At 36.8% G+C, this 16,981-nt stretch overlaps 1 long non-coding RNA gene across 1 annotated transcript; it reads left to right on the top strand.

Annotated features, from left to right (window-relative positions):
* Positions 1 to 14,371: 14,371 nt before the first annotated feature.
* LOC131227997 (uncharacterized) lies at positions 14,372 to 15,373 on the top strand. Its single transcript, XR_009162679.1, has 3 exons — positions 14,372 to 14,567; positions 14,644 to 14,803; positions 15,029 to 15,373. It is a non-coding gene; the product is annotated as an uncharacterized LOC131227997 (long non-coding RNA).
* The last annotated feature ends 1,608 nt before the right edge of the window (positions 15,374 to 16,981 follow it).

Raw genomic sequence — 16,981 nt, 5'->3', positions numbered from 1 at the left:
TAGTCGATGACTCAGTCCGACTCATTCAGTAGTGGGCCCACCTATAATCATGGTGTATTGGTGGATAGGAGGATTCTCTGTGGATTGCATAAGAGCTCGATATTAGCATGGTCCACAGATAAAAGCCATTCAATGAGGGCCTGCAAAATGGATAGTGAGACCTTAGATTTCATGGCTGTGAATATCCAGTTATGATGATCGTATGCAACCCATACGGTGGATTCCTCTTATCAAATGGCCTGTGTTGAGTATGGGTGTGATCAGTTGACTTGGGCCATGTTCTTAATTTGCTTCTTTAAGAAATCTTCGTTGTTTATCGTCCATCCAATCCATTCATTAGGTGGGACTTGCAAGGATGAACTGATGATTTAAAAATAAAATAAAATCAACCTGACCCAAAAACTTAGAAGTTCCCGGCGTTATTTTACATGGCTCCCGTTGGTGTGGCCCACCTGATTTTGAGATGGATTTATTACTATGTATGGTGAACATGATGAGGAACACATGATCGACAAAGCGTATCTCACACACACATCCGTTCAAGGTCTCTGGAAAACTTGTTGCAAGTCTCATTCAGTCAAAACTAGACAAGACTCATTGATTTGGCTGAGTTGACTCAGTTGATTCAGCATGACTCATAAATACTCAAACATAGTCATTCTATAGCCATTTATTTTTGTTCTGAGTATGCGTACTCGACCTATATATTAGCCATAGTATCGAAACTCGACGACAAAGCCCCAAACTTGATCGAGGCGGCTCGACTCTTTGTCGAGATACTGAGTCACTTGACGAGTCATCGGCCAGTATTACCTCCACGAGGAAAGCAAGCATCATGACCACAACACCAACAAAGCATTGAATGGCTTTCATCTCTGGACCATGCTAATATTGAGCTCTTATGCAATCCAATGAAGAATTTCATATTCTTTTACCTATTCACCTTCAAATATGGAAGTGGACCAGGCCAGATAAAGCTAGGCCCACATCTACTCTATATTTACTTGCAATCGATGCAGATTAAGATGGTTTGGAATTTGAATTCGGATCTCAGGTGGGACCCACTGGAATCACGCAAGCATTTTATTCAATACAGCATATACGGTGCATACATTTGAACCCAATAGGGATCCAAATCTAAGCGGTTGATAAGATGGGTCCCATGAGCAGATAGCTACTGAACAAAACTGGCTGAAGCCCAGCTTACACAAGGCTGGTTCTACCCACTCTTTTGAAGGGTTCGGATTCTAAGACAAGTGTGCTCCACCATCCATGATATGTGACAAAAAATGCCCTTCAAACCCTAAATAGGTTAGGCCGATCTGGGCTCCATCTGGGCTAATGGGCCCTTATATACAGCCCAATCATGACCCAATTAATAAATGGGCTTATATTTTAGGCCCAGACCTGACAAGAAGAATGATGGGCCTGCATCGCCAATTGACAGCCTAACTACACATCACTATATATACCGCTTGTAGGAGCCTCTGGGAGCGAATTAGGAGCCTAACCGTTCAATCACCACTGTTTCCTACAATATGGTCCACCTGAGATTTGGATTGCATCATTTTCGTGCTCATGCCCTAAAATGATCTGAAAAAAAACGGATGGACGGCGTGGATATAGAATACATAATCCGCTCACTGTGGAGCCCACCATAATGCGTGTGATATACAGTCCGACCATCATTTGCACCAATTCAGCGTGAGCTAAAAAACCAGGACGATCCAAAACTCATGTGGGTCACACCACATGCATGAAAGGAAGTCGACTCATGTGGGTCACACCATATGCAAGAAAGGAAGTCGGAATAATTGCATGTCATTCTAAATACGTGGGGGCAAATGGAACAGATCAGAACCGTCCATTTTGTGTGTTAAGTAGTTAATGAGTAATTATCCAAAAATTACAGTGTTTAGATAGATCTAGCCCTTCATTCGGATCATACAAATTAACAGTAAAAAGAAAAACCAGCAACGGATACTATTCAGTGCTAAAAAGGCCCATATATTATATGGTTAAGGTAATCTAATAAAAGAAAATTTTGGTGTATTATCAATTGACCACTGTCTGCACAGGATGAATGGTTCAGATCATCACACACTTGTTCCACATACGTGGTACTACTTCTTGAGTGACAGATGCTAGAGCATCAACGTCCACTGTTGAAACCTTCCTAGAGCTGACCATGATTTTTATATGCCATCCAAACCATTCATAGATTTATTACTACTCAGATAAACTGCAGGCACAAATATCATCCTAATACAATACTTCCGTCACTGACCAAGTATTCAATCACCACTTTTTTGTGTGGTATGGCACACTCATATAAAAGAATATCAATTCCTAAAATGTTTATTTAAATTTATCGTGGACAACGTACCAATTTCACCATCCTTACCTACTTTTACTTTCCTTACCTACTTCCACTAATTTCAAAGGAATCTTAACCCTTCATTATGGACACATGTCATCATCTTATTAGCTTCCTCAAATGCTCTCTTATCCCCAGCGTACTTCCATGCTCTATAAATAGATGTGACTATGCTCTTTAATTTTATTCTTGCATAGTCTCTAAACAATTTAAGTGTGAATTTAGAATTGAATAAAACTAGTTAAAAGGGAAGACAAGCAGGGTAATTTCTTTCTTGTTTTACTTGTTGTTATATTTTAGAAATGTTTCAATATATTTAGTTCCTATGTTAATGAAATGTATTTTTATGGAAGTTTATAATTGCTAATTTTGGGATAAATATACAAAATTATTAATTAATTTATAATTCTTCTATTACAATAACTAAGATGTTTTAACTTTTATATTTACTTCTATCTTATAGGACATGCGTATAAATTTTTTTTATAGTCAAGTGAGATGTTAGAGGAAATTGAAAAAGGTCAATCATACCATAAATTTATTAGTTAATTTTATTTACAATTTTTATAATTTTTATTACTGTTTTACCAAATTATTTACATAAGTATCATTTGCTTAATAATGTAATCTCTCCCTTCATGTTCGTATTCTCTTCTTGTAGAGAGCTCTTGTGATGTATTTTTCAGATTTAACATGAAATAGCAATGTTAGGGGAATTTTTTAAGAATTGGTTTGATAAATTGTGAACAAAAAATTGTATCTTTAATTCATTTTTTTAATAATTTGGTAAAATAGTAATAAAAATTATAAAAATTGTAAATAAAATTAACTAATAAATTTATGGTATGATTTACCTTTTTCAATTTCCTCTAACACCTCACTTGACTATAAAAAAATTTATACGCATGTCCTATAAGATAGAAGTAAATATAAAAGTTAAAACATCTTAGTTGTTGTAATGGAAGAATTATAAATTAATTAATAATTTTGTATATTTATCCCAAAATTAGCAATTATAAACTTCCATAAAAATACATTTCATTAACATAGGAACTAAATATATTGAAACATTTCTAAAATATAACAAGTAAAACAAGAAAGAAATTACCCTACTCGTCTTCCCTTTTAACTAGTTTTATTCAATTCTAAACTCACATTTGGTTTCTGTTCTGGTGATGCTGCCAAAAACGTATTTTACCCACAGATACAGTTTTGCATTATGTGAAAAATTGAAGATGTATTATGTTTTATAAAATGTCGTATAGGCTAAAATATCATTTATTTACGGGTGATCCCTTACCAAGAAACTTCCGGGGAAACAGCTAAAACATGTACATACACAAGATTAAAAATAAATGAAAGAAAGTTAAAAAAGAAGAAGAAAAGAAAAAAACTCAAAGCATGCAGTTGGTCTACAGGAGAGTATCCAAGATGTCATCATCAATGTCACAATTATATGATACAATAACATAATTGAATATAAATTCAAGGTAGAAGAACTTTCAATATTAAACATTCGTCCACCACCGCTGCTCATTAAAAAAATCTGAACTGAGAAGTGAGATGTTATGGTTATAAGTTGGTCATTGTCTACATGTATCATTAATAAAATTACTCTTATTTGATCAGGCAACTGCTGAATTGGTGGACTTTTATTGAAATGTTAAAATGAATATTTATCAAATAAGTGTAAACATGCACGTATTGTAATTTCCTTTCTTCTATTTTTGGAACGCTCTTTCAGTTTGCTTATGTAGGAAGCTATCTTTCAGTCAGTGGATGGTTGCTTGTGACCCATGCCCCGGGGCTGTGTGGGGTTCTTGATGTATCCACTCCATCCATCTGCATTGGAAGACCACAATAAAACAATATTATGAAAATGTGGCAGATCTAAAACTGAGTTGGGCCGCAACAACAAAATAGTTAGAGACACAATGTCCACCATTGAAACTTTCCTGGAGCTGATCATGATTTTTATATGCCATCCGAACCATTCATAGAATTATTACCACTTTGATAAACCATAGACACAAATATCATCCTGATACAATATATCTGTCACTGACTAAGCATTCAATCCCCACTTTTTCTGGCCCACATGAATTTTGGATCTACCTGAATTTTAAAATCCTCACCGTTGTGGTCTTTCAAAACAGATGAAAAGTCAATGAAACCGCTGGTGTCTGGGCTACGAATGTGTGAATATCACTTCTTTGGAATTCGAGGCAAACAGAGAAATGACTGAGAAAGCAAAACAGAGAGGAGCTATTAAAGATTTCGACTGTGACACAAAAATAAAGCGTGCAATTGAAAAGACACAAGCTACTGTAAAGATTATTAGTTTGATATTCGAAATTTTAAAAGAATGCGGATGTGTTCAGGATGAAATTTTAAAAATTGTTAAACTGTACATGGTAGGAGATGAGAGTAAGACTTAGAAAAAGGGCATGTTTTCTATTTGTAGTATAGTGTTTTACTTGATCACCTTCCTGCTTTCTGCGATTGTGAACATATTTGAGCAGTACAACCCGTGAAAGCCTAGTACTTCTTTCTAGTTGTACTGGTTTTCTCTTTGCAGAATCCCAAGAAATAAAAGTTTATCTATCTAATCTGATCCCCCACGAAAAAAGAGACATTTTTTGTACGCATTTGCAGACATCGTTTAAGGTAGTTTTTTAATAATGCACTTCTAGGAACCGAGGTGAAAAGTCTACTTTATTACCTTAGTTGCATAGGAACTGAAGCCAAAAGTCTACTTTTTAGCCTCAGCTGCATAGGAACCAAGGCCAAAAGTCTACTTTTTAGCCTCTATTGCATAGGAATTGAGGCCAAAAATCTACATTTCAGCCTCAATTGCATAGAAACGGAGGCCAAAAGTCTACCTTTTAGCCTAAGTTGCATAGGAACCGAAGCCAAAAGTCTACTTTTTAGCCTCAGTTGCATAGTAACCGAGGCCAAGAGTCTACTTTTTAGTCTCAGTTGCATAGGAACCAAGGCTAAAAGTCTACTATTTTAGCCTTTGAACGGTTTTGATTGTATGAATGAGGTGATGTTTTATCATGTGGCCTATTAATGAGATGGATCACAAGATGAAAGGTTCGGATAACTGGAAAGTGGACACACGTGTGGAGAAACAGGGTTGAGGATAAAAGGGCATTTTGCACGTGTGGGCATATATAATGGCCTAAGAGAGAAACTAACCAGGAGAGAGAAACTAACTAGGGTTAGTTAAGTAACCCTAGTTAGGTAAGTAGGGTTAGAAGCCAATGAAAGTAGAGGTGCTGGAAAGGCTATCTAAGGGCCTGTTTGGATGCCTGTAAGTTGGGTAAGTGGGAAGTGACTTATAGGGAAGTCACTTACAGGTGGTGTTTGGAGGAGAAAAATCACCTGTAACTTACAATGTATAAGTCACTTATAGGCAAATCTACTAAAAAACTATAGGGGGATAGGGGGTCAGAAGTCACTTATAGGCTCAACGGTCGTATTTTTTAAAAGAGGGGAAGAGGGAGAAACGCACCATTTCCTCATCTTTCATGAATTAGTCGGAACAGCTCTCCCTCTCTGCAATCTCTCTTTGCAATTATTGCCTACCATCTCTTCTCCTCCTAAATAAGTAGGGTTTCATCTACCTTTTTTTATCCTTTGAAAACGGGAGTGGTTTGACGTTACCCTAATCTGAATGGTCGTGCGCACGTGTGCATTTTTTCACATGTGTCATGGGCCTCTAATCCAAACGGTCCATGTGATGCAGCAACCCATGTAACCCTCAGGGACCAACTTCACCCTGATTTAAAATTCTGGTGGGCCATAGAAAAGAGAGATGCAAATCAAGGTAGAAAATGTTTTCTTTTGTCATGGCCCACTAATGTTTTAGGTCAAAGTAAAAGTTGGGTCATGGGAGTTTCATGGGGTTCTTCATCATGTGGACCATTTAGATTTTGTACTCAAATCACGTATGATGAGTTCTCAAAAAGGTCTCAGGAGAACTCTTGCCAACTTGTGCATGACTGATTACTATGTAGGAAGGGATTGCGTGCTGAGTAATGTGTAAACTCTGTGGGATCCACCATGATATATGCATTTGATCAACATTGTCCATCCATTTTAATAGTTAATTTTAATTTCTGATACCAAAAATTAGCTATATCCAAAGATCAAGTAGACCACACCACAGGAAATAGTGTGAATTGAGTGTATATCGTTAAAAATTTCTAGAGGGCCATAGAAGTTATGGATCAAGTTCATTTTTTTTCCTTTCATCCAGGTGTTTGTTTTCTTATGAACATGTTGGATGACAAATAAAGATCACCATGGGCACTAGAAAGGTTTCAACGGTCGAAGTCAGTATTTCCATTGTTTCCTGTGGTATGGTCCACCTGAGCTTTGGATATGCTTAAATTTATGGCTCAACGTCTACATTTAGATGAAAAAATGGATGGACGGATTGGATAAACCGTATACATTTATAGTGGGCCCAACTAAATTTACTTAGTGTAATAAAAGTATACCTACAACTCAATACGATAGTTTGATTGCCAAGTTTTTCACGGATAAAGAAATGGCATGTTAAAATATGTTGCGGCTTCTAAAAATCATCATCACAATTATGCTTAGCAGTATGTATTTGGATTCTAAATTATAAAACTTCCCTCAAATCATGATTTTGATGTTGCCTGCCCAGTATTTGATGAAATACCTGCATACTACTGTTACTGGTTTTGCATTCCGTGAAAAAGCGAAGATGCGCTGTGTTTTAGAAAATGTTGTATAGGCTCAAACTCGGCTCGAGATGCTGATTGAACCGAGCTGAGTTGGCCAGTCAGACTCGAGGACCGAGCCGAGCTGAGTTTGAGCTGGGGTTAGCTACTGGCCCAGCCGAATTGAGATGTGCCAAACTTGATTCAGTTTGACTCGTGTACAACTCTAATCGTAGGGCTGTCAATGGGCTGAGCTTGGGCTTGGCAATATCAAACTTTTGAATAGGCCTGGCCCGAGCAGTTCAAAACTGGGCTGAAGTGAATCCGAGGCCCGGCTCCGTGGAACCGATATATGCACTCAGGTTTCGTTTCTCAATGGTGCTGGTGATCCTGCCAAGAACGCATTTACATTCTACTCACCCCAATGGAGAATTTCATATTCTTTTTCCTATTGACCTTCAAGTATGGATGTAGGCCGGACTAGATTAAGACAGGCCCACATCTACTTTACATTTACTTACAATGGATGGAGATCATGGGTTTGGAATGTGAATTCGGATCTCAGGTGAGACCCACTGGATTCAGATCTCACATATCCCAATCCAAGCCGTTGATAAGATGGGTCCTGCATATGGTTACAATGAGTAGATTCTCTTCTCACATGAAATGGACCATATGTTAGAAATCAAATCTACGGCTATGTTTCTTTTGACTGTTCCTATTTTTTCTACAAACTATAGCTGATCTATTCATCATTTGGTAAGGGTATCTATAGGGCTGTCAATGGTTTGGGCTCACGCCGGGTCAAGGTATGTTTAAGTACAGCCCACAAAGTAAACCCTAGGTCCGAACCCAACCCGGCCTGTGAACAAAGCTGGCCTAAGCCCAGATTACACAAGGCTAGTTCCTTGAGCTTGGCCCAGCTACCCACTCTTGAGAATGATTCGGGTTCTACAACAAGTGTACCCCACCATGCATGATATGTGACAATAACTTCCCTTCAAATCCTAAATAAGTTGGGCCGATCTGGGCTCCATCTGGGCCAATGGGCTCTTAGACACGGCCTTGGCCCAGCCGAATTTAAATGCATTATTCCTACTGTCTACAGGGCTGCTGGAGTGGTTTAGGTGTGGCCTGGACTCAACCAAGATGTTGCACCGGCCTGACCGTGGGGCCCACCTTGATGTATTTATTATATATCTACACCGTCCATCCATATTACCAAATCATTTAGGGCATGAGCCCGATACTGAAACATATCCACATCTCAGGCGGACTATACAGTGGTAAACAGTGGTGATTGACCATTTAAAAACTTCTTATGTGCTACAAAAGTTTTGAATCAAGCTGATATTTATTTATTTTTCATCCAGGTTTGTGTGACCGTATCAACAGGTTGGATGGCAAATAAATATCATATAAACATAACAGTAGGTGATAGGAAGTTTTTAATGGAATGGTGTTCAATCACCACTGTTTGCTATAGTATGGTCCACCTCAGATTTGGATCTGCCTCATTTTTTGTGCCCATGCCCTAAAATGATCTGGAAAAAAACGGATGGACGAGCTTGGATATAGAATACATACATCAAGGTGGGCCCCACCGTAAGGGCTACACCATCTTGGGTGAGTCAGGGGAGCACCTAATCCGCTCACTGTGGGGCCCACCATAATGCATTTGATATCCAGTCCACTATCATTTGCACCAACTGGGCTTGGGCTAAAAAACCTTTTGGATCGACTCAAGTGGGCCACACCAGAGGAAAGGAACTTGGAATAATTACTGTTGAAATGTTATCAGGGTGACATTGGTAAGCTCAACTAGTCTAATGCAAACATTTACCATACAAAAATATATTTATGGCTGTGAGAGCAGATTCTGTGCCTTTCATGTCATTCTAAATATGTTGGGCAAATGGATCAGATCAGAACCATCCATTTTGTATGTTGATCCAAAAAATTACAGTGTTTAGATAGATCTAGCACTTTACTGGTTTCATACAAATTAACAGTAAAATGGAAAACCAGCAACAGCTACTATTAAGTGAAAATAGACCCATTTATTATAAGGTTAAGATATTCCAATCAAAGAAAATTTTGGTTTACTGTCAATTGACCAGTATATGCATTGTATGGATGATTCAGATCATCCAATCCTAGTCCCACAAACGTGTGTGCATTGAATGATTGGTTAAGATCATCACACACTAGTCCCACATATTGACTGAGAGATGCCAGGCAAAACGTTTTTTTTTTCTCTTCCTAGAGGAAATGACATTGATTGTGTATTACCCGAATAGTACAGAAATCGGATCAGTAAGCTATTATCATACTGAGTAAACTCAGTTGGGCCAATCTTGAATTTATGTATTCTATCCACGCCGTCCATCCGTTTTTCCATATAATTTAAGTAGTTGAGCCCAAAAATGAAGCGTATCCAAAGTTCAAGCGGATCATACCACAGGAAACAGTGGGGATAGTGAGAAGCCTTTCTAGGCCCCACAGTGATGTTTATTTGTCATCCAAACTGTTCATAAGATCACACAGACATGGATGAAGGGAAAACATAAATATAAACACGATCCAAAACTTCTGTGACCCCCAAAAAATTTTTGACGGATAAACGTTCAATTCAACTGTTTCCCGTGGTGTGGTCTATTTAAACATTTTCTATGCTTAAATTTTGGGCTCAAGCCTTGAAATTATCTTTTAAAATCGATGCAGATCAAGATGGGTTTTGAATTTGAATTAAGATCTCAGTTGGGACCCACTGGATTCACGCAATCGTTTTATTCGATACAGCATATAAGGTGCATACATTCGAACCCAATAGGGATCCAAATCCAAGCCGTTGATAAGATAGGTCCCATGAGCAGATGCCGAAATGGCCCAAATGTTAGAATTCAAATCCACCGTTTATGTTTCTTTTGATTGTTCTATTATTATTATTTAAGTTTATGCCTGTAGCTGGCCTATTCACCATTTGGACAAGGCTGTCTACACGTAGGGCTGTCAATGGACTTCTAAGACAACTGTACCCCACCATCCATGATATGTGACAAAAAAAATGCCCTTCAAACCCTAAACAGGCTAGGCTGATCTGGGCTCCATCTGAGCTAATGGGCCTAATCATGACCCAGTTAATAAATGGGCTTAGGTTTTAGGCCCAGGCCAGCAAGAAGACTGATGGGCCTGCATCGCCAATTGACAGCCTAACCATACATCACTATATATAGTGCTTGTAGGAGGCCATGGGAGCGAATTAGGTGTGGCCCTTGCAGTGGGGCCCACCTTGATGTATTTTTATGCGGCCCATCTTGATGTATTTATTATATATCTACGCTATTCATCTCCGTTTTGCCAGATCATTTTAGGGCATGAGACCAACATTGAAACATTTCCAGATCTTAGGTGGACCATAGCATAGGAAATGGTTGTGATTGACCATTAAAAACTTCTCGTGAACCACAAAAGTTTTGGATCAAAGCTGATATTTATTTTTTCCCCTTCATCCATGTTTGTGTGACCGTATGGTCCGTATCAATAGGTTGGATGAAAAATAAACATTACAGAAACATAACAGTGGGCCTTAGGAAGTTTTAATGGCCTGGCGTTCAATCACCACTGTTTCCTACAGTATGGTCCACCTGAGATTTGGATCTGCTTCATTTTCGCGCTCATGCCCTAAAATGATTTGAAAAAAAACGGATGGACGGTGTGGATATAGAATACATACATCAACGTTGGCCCCACCGTAAGGGCTACACCATCTTGAGTGAGGGCCAGAAGCACCTAATCCGCTCACTGTGGGGCCCACCATAATGCGTGTGATATCCAGTCCGACCATCATTTGCACCAATTCAGCGTGAGCTAAAAAACCAGGACGATCCAAAACTCATGTGGGTCACACCACATGCATGAAAGGAAGTCGACTCATGTGGGTCACACCATATGCAAGAAAGGAAGTCTGAATAATCACCGTTGAAACGTTATCAGGTGACGTTGGCAAGCTCAACCAATCTAATGAAATTTTACAAACATAACCGTTCTAATGAAATTTTACAAACATTTACAGTAAATAAATACCGGTCTGATAGCATATTCCGTGCATTGCATGTCATTCTAAATACGTGGGGCAAATGGATCAGATCAGAACCGTCCATTTTGTGTGTTCAGTAGTTAATGAGTAATTATCCAAAAATTACAGTGTTTAGACAGATCTAGCCCTTCATTCGGATCATACAAATTAACAGTAAAAAGAAAAACCAGCGACGGATACTATTCAGTTCAAAAAAAGGTCCCATATATTATATGATTAAGATACTCTAATCAAAGAAAATTTTGGTGTATTATCAATTGACTACTGTATGCACAGGATCCATGGTTCAGATCATCACACACTAGTCCCACATACGTGGTTCAAAATCTTGAGTGACAGATGCTAGCTAATACGCTGTGTTTTTTTATTTTTATTTTTTTAAAATCTTCTTTATTTATTATTTGGAATGCTGAACGTGTACTTACCCATCAGGATTGCCCCGCTGGTTGGGGCCCACGGTGATGTTTGTGGGAAATCCAATCCGTCCAACTATTTTCAGTTAATGTTAGGACGTGGGCCCAAAAAAATGAGCAGATCCTACCGGCTTTTTAATGTTGTGCAGATCCGACTAAGCATTCAATCACCACTTTTTCGTGTGGTATGGCACACTCATATAAAAGAATATCAATTCCTAAAATGTTTATTTAAATTTATTATGGACAACTTGCCAATTTCACCATCCTTACCTACTTTTACTTTCCTTACCTACTTCCACTAATTTCAAAAGAATCTTAACCCTCCATTATGTACACGTGTCATTATCTAATTAGCTTCCTCAAATGCTTTCTTATCCCCAAAGTACTTTCTATGCTCTATAAATAGATGTGAAGATGGTCTTTAATTTTATTCTTGCATGGTCTCTAAACAATTTAAGTGTGAATTTAGAATTGAATAAAACTAGTTAAAAGGGAAGATGAACAGTGTAATTCCTTTCTTTTTTTGCTTGTTGTTATATTTTAGAAATGTTTCAATATATTCAATTCCAATGTTAATGAAATGTATTTTTACCAAGTTTATAATTGCTAATTTTGGGATAAATATACAAGATTATTAATTAATTTATAATTCTTCTATTACAATAACTAAGATGTTTTAACTTCTATACTTACTTCTGTCTTATAGGACATGCTTATAAAAGTTTTTTATAGTCAAGTGAGATGTTAGAGGAAATTGAAAAAGGTAAATCATACCATATATTCATTAGTTAATTTTATTTACAATTTTTAAAATTTTTATTTCTGTTTTACCAAATTATTTACATAAGTACCATTTGCTTAATAATATAATCTCTCCCTTCATGTTGGTATCTCTCCTTGTAAAGAGCTCTTGTGATGTATTTTTCAGATTTAACAAGAAAACGCAGTGTTAGGGAATTTTTGTAACATGATGACCATGATTTTTATATGCCATCGAAACAATTCACACTGTAGACACAAATATCATCATGATACAATACTTCTGTTCACCGACCAAACATTCAATCCCCTCAGTTTCATGTGGCATGACTAAATGAGTTTTGGATCTGCCTGATTTTAAAAATCCTATCCTGTTGTGTCTTTCAAAACAGATGAACAAAGTTTGTTTGCCAAATACATCTCAATGACCCCACACAGCCTCTGCACCCAGGTAGGCAATACCTTAGCTTTCAATTTGCTTTTATATGAATTTGTTATTTTATTTTATTTTATTTATAGTTTTTATAATTTTATTTTATTATTATTATTAGTTTTCTGGCATAGTATTGTTTTATTTTTTTTACAAGAAGTGACTTATCCAATTATCCATTTCGTCATGTCATTTTGGAATATGGGCTCAAAATTGAAGTGGAAGCTGGGCTTAAGTGGACCACACCACAGGAAGTAGCCGTGATAATGATGCTCACAGTCGAAACTTTCCAAAGGACCAAGGCCCACTGTGATGTTTATTTGTCATCCAACCTATTCATAAAATCATATAAACCTGGATGAAGGGAAATAAACATCACGGTGATAATGATGTAAATGGTGAATAAGAAATACACCAAAACACCAATACATCATAGATGGACCATGTCCCTTGAAACGGACAACTGTTAACTTTGTTAGGATACATACTTATGGCTCAATCTGTGATTCATATTGGCGTATTTCTTCTTCACCATTTACATGTATCCTAACAAAGTTAATAGCTGTCCATTTCAAGGGACATGGTCCATCTATGATGGGAGACATAAGCTCAATGGTCTAAATTAGTTCACCAAATCCTGGCCAAAGATCTAGCTGGTCCACTGATCATGTAGGTTACAATCTAATGGGCGACATATGCTAGCTTGCTATTTAATCCACCGAATCTAGCACACCAGAACCTTTGATGAACCATTTGTATTTCTCACCTAGCGCCATGTGCCTATGTTTGCATGGACGGGTAGTTCGAAAACTCTTATACTTCGATACAGAGCAGTTGTTTATACAAATACAATAATTAATTTTGCTGGTGTATATATGTAAATCAAACTAAACCATCCAAATAATGGACCATACTTTGAATGGGTTACCAAAACACAAAATACAATGCGTCTAAACTACTATTTATAGACATCCAATGGACAACATTATGAAATAATTCCAACCATCAATATTCAATAATCAAATGCTGTCTTTTATATATATATATATATATATATATATATATATATATATATATATATATATATATATATATATATATATATATATATTATTTATTCTAGTTTGAATATTTTCTATACCACTATTTACAACACCTAATAACTTACATGGAGGGAAACCTCCTAAAATACTCTATTTTTCTTAAGCATCCAAACATAGTAAAATTTGATTTTTTTTTTTTTTTGCTGCATGGGCTTATCACTTTACATTTTAACTAGTCTACATTCAACTGTACATCCATTATTTTCTATAACATATGGCCCAACAACTTGATCTTGTGCTTAGGTTATTTAAAGCATGACCTATCTAAAGGACATCTAATATATCCAAAGTAGTTGGATTAACAAAATTTATAAGAATTCAATTTCTTTTTTTCTTTCTTTCTATAAATTGAGTCAATGTGTTGTACTACTGATAAGTGGATGCTAGATTTGTTGCTGATGGAGACACCATCACTATTTTTGTTAATACAAGTGATTCACGGGGGTACATGAAGCTGTACACTCCAAAGATCCCGAGCTTAATCAAGCAGATGAGCTTCATAAGAAGATTATGGAGGCCGGTTACAAGTAGGTTAACAAACCACCGTGAGATATTTGTTCCAATAGATAGGTAATGAGCTTATTAAAATTTCATTTCTTTTTTATACTTTTCATTCTTACACACAGAGTCATGCATGGTACAAAAAATAAGAAAATACTAGCCAAGAAATATTGCATCAAACTAAGGTAATTTGTTTTTCACTTGAATTGAATATGCTTAACACTTTAAATGACTATTATTGATAAGTTGAGTGTTCTGTAGGGGAATTGATGCACCCGAAAGTCAAATGCCCTTTGGTAAAGAGTCAACGGATGAGTTGATAAAAATAGTCCAAGGCATTGTACTCAAAATACATGTCTACTATTAAGATCGGTATAACAGAACTGTTGGAGATATATATTGTGATGGTAAATTTGTCCAGGTACAACTTTTGATAAAACATTCTTCAATAGAAACTACGAATTAGATTTAGAAGAAAGTTGTGATTTATATTATCTTTTAATTATCTACATTAATTTATGTTAAGAAAAGGGATGACGTGGCATTATCATGCATACAACAACGACCTGATCTTGTTATGGTAAATCACACTTACTTTGTTCTCAATTTTTGATATATATTCTAATCTTTAATTTAATTGCATCAGTTGGAAAAGGAAGCCCGTGAAGCTAAAACTGAGTTATGGAGTGTATAAACCCTAAGAAACCATGGGATTGGAGGAGAAAGCAATAAGTGGACAGAAATGATGCATCCTCATCCCCTCTTTAATGAGATTTTAGTTGCTTTATCCTTTTGTGATGGAGAGGAAGAATTGATGTCCTTGTTAGACAGGATTTGTTGGATGCTAGCAGGTCATAGCTCTAGAAGAATTAGTGGTAATTTTTCTTTTTACTCAAAATCATCTGCTTAATTTTTTTCTTTTCATTTTTCATTTATTTTTGTTTTTTTTAGAGAGAGTTTGATCGCCAAGTTATATGTGGATTGCAGAGAAGAGGAGAAGAAGGATTCGATATTGCAAAAGCTGGCTAGCACAACGTGACAAAGCTGATGTACAGATTATACATCACCTTGTTGGATAAGTACAGGTGCAGGGCGACATCTACAATGCTAAGAAGATATTTCAGCAGCTGAGGTAGCACAACTACATCTATCAGATACAGCAGCATCGGTCACTCCTTCAACTAAGAAGATATTTCACATTGCGTGCAATCCACCTTTGGGTGTCTCTTGATGATTGTACCTGCATGATTTCTATTATTGTAGATGTATGCTGGACTAGGTCCCATAGTTTTTTCCTTCACATTTGAGGGTTTTCCAAGTAAAAAATCTTGGTGTCTTTTGCCTCCTATATGTTTGATGACTTGCTTGTTTGTTTTAGAAGCGATTTTCATCTACCAATTCTTTTATATTGTTATTCCCATTGGTTTGTACATAGAAGGAAAAGTTGTGTGGTTTCCCATCAACTACTTCAGGCGTATATAAATATAAAGACGCCAATTTATAGATTAAGGGAGAGCATTGAAGTGGATGAAATCGTCCCAAATAAGACAGTGGCGGCCCAGCTGGCAAAGATCAACCCGTTCATGAAGGCACAAATTCATTTTTTTTAAATTTTATATCGAAGGGTGGGGATTCTCTTTTGCTGATGTAGATTCCAAAATGCAAATGTCAGTAGGAATCCTCGTTTAGCCTAATAGACTCAGGCCCTGTTTGGATGCCACCTAAAAATGATTTCTTATAATTTTAGTTAAATGGTAATTATTGTCATTTTTTAAAGCTCAGTGACTCATTCCAACTCATTTGGGGTTGAGTCTTATTACCTAACCGGATCGGACTTGACTGAGTCCAAGTCGACTATGACAAATTGCATCTGATTCATAATTCAAAAATCCAAAAACACGACTGAATTGTTGAGCCAGGTTGGGTCAACTCAAAGACTTGAGCCGACCCAACTTGATACTTATAAATAAAAATTATATTAGGAAGAGTAGTAGATATTCAAAATATCTTAATGTTAAGACTCCTGAGTAGGAAATTATAGAGTTTCCTAGTGACTTGGCTCGAAATCTTTCCAACTCGAGCTAATTTGACCGAGTTCAAGTTGAGTCAATGAGTTTTAGAATCATGATCTGACTCGGATGAGTTGGCCATCCATGGAGATCATAAAAGGTTATTTTTAACCCCTACCAAAAGTCTCCAATGTATAATTACAATTATCTAAAATGGGTTGAACTCTAAGTGGCAACTAAACAGGGCCTAAGTTGCTGAATCTAGGTAGTGCATGCAATGCAAAATGAGTTTGGGACTTGGTCATGTAGGTCGTAAGAGGTCCATTTTCATTTTTGTTGTTGACAAAAAACTTTCTTGTTGGTACCTAACATGGACATTTGGGATCATGATTAGTTTATCCAAGCCATTGATCCGATGGTCCCACCATGGATTAACCATTGTTTTCAAGTAGATATATGGTTTCAAAGATGCATCAGCTGTCCGCATTCAATAAAGAAATAGACATTTGATGGTTAGGATCTTTCAATTTTGGAGATTTTTTGGAATGGTTCATTGATGATGGGTATCAGATAAATGACTTTGATAAACC

This window comes from Magnolia sinica, chromosome 15 (genome assembly GCF_029962835.1).
Source record: "Magnolia sinica isolate HGM2019 chromosome 15, MsV1, whole genome shotgun sequence".
NCBI classification, from domain to species: Eukaryota; Viridiplantae; Streptophyta; class Magnoliopsida; order Magnoliales; family Magnoliaceae; genus Magnolia; species Magnolia sinica.
The sequence above is the reverse complement of the archived record's forward strand: the minus strand, read 5'-3'. Positions and strand labels throughout refer to the sequence as shown.